Genomic DNA, 1,794 nt, shown 5'->3' with positions numbered 1-1,794 from the left:
GGGTGTGCAGGGGTGTGTGGGGTGTGTGCGTGTGCAGGCAGGTGGCAAGGGGTGTGTGTGTGTAGGCACAGCAGGCAGGGGGTGGGAAGGGGTGGGGGCAGGTGGCAAGGGGTGTGTGTGTGTGTGGTGTGGGGTGTGTGCAGTGGGGAGGTGTGGCAGGGCAGGTGGGGGGTGGGGTGGGGTGGTGTGTGTGTGTGGAAGTAATGTGTGTGTGTGCACACACACACACACACACACACACACACACACACACACACACACACACACACACACACACACACACACACACACACACACACACACACACACACACACACACACACACACACACACACACACACACACACACACACACACACACACACACACACACACACACACACACACACACACACACACACACACACACACACACACACACACACACACACACACACACACACACACACACACACACACACACACACACACACACACACACACACACACACACACACACACACACACACACACACACACACACACACACACACACACACACACACACACACACACACACACACACACACACACACACACACACACACACACACACACACACACACACACACACACACACACACACACACACACACACACACACACACACACACACACACACACACACACACACACACACACACACACACACACACACACACACACACACACACACACACACACACACACACACACACACACACACACACACACACACACACACACACACACACACACACACACACACACACACACACACACACACACACACACACACACACACACACACACACACACACACACACACACACACACACACACACACACACACACACACACACACACACACACACACACACACACACACACACACACACACACACACAAGGCCACACACACACACACACACACACACACACACACACACACACACACACACACACACACACACACACACACACACACACACACACACACACACACACACACACACACACACACACACACACACACACACACACACACACACACACACACACACACACACACACACACACACACACACACACACACACACACACACACACACACACACACACACACACACACACACACACACACACACACTGCACACACACACACACACACACACACACACACACACACACACACACACACACACACACACACACACACACACACACACACACACACACACACACACACACACACACACACACACACACACACACACACACACACACACACACACACACACACACACACACACACACACACACACACACACACACACACACACACACACACACACACACACACACACACACACACACACACACACACACACACACACACACACACACACACACACACACACACACACACACACACACACACACACACACACACACACACACACACACACACACACACACACACACACACACACACACACACACACACACACACACACACACACACACACACACACACACACACACACACACACACACACACACACACACACACACACACACACACACACACACACACACACACACACACACACACACACACACACACACACACACACACACACACACACACACACACACACACACACACACACACACACACACACACACACACACACACACACACACACACACACACACACACACACACACACACACACACACACACACACACACACACACACATACCAGTTTTCAT

This window comes from Dioscorea cayenensis, chromosome 6, assembly GCF_009730915.1.
Source record: "Dioscorea cayenensis subsp. rotundata cultivar TDr96_F1 chromosome 6, TDr96_F1_v2_PseudoChromosome.rev07_lg8_w22 25.fasta, whole genome shotgun sequence".
Taxonomy (NCBI): domain Eukaryota; kingdom Viridiplantae; phylum Streptophyta; class Magnoliopsida; order Dioscoreales; family Dioscoreaceae; genus Dioscorea; species Dioscorea cayenensis.
Note: the sequence above shows the minus strand (reverse complement) of the source record.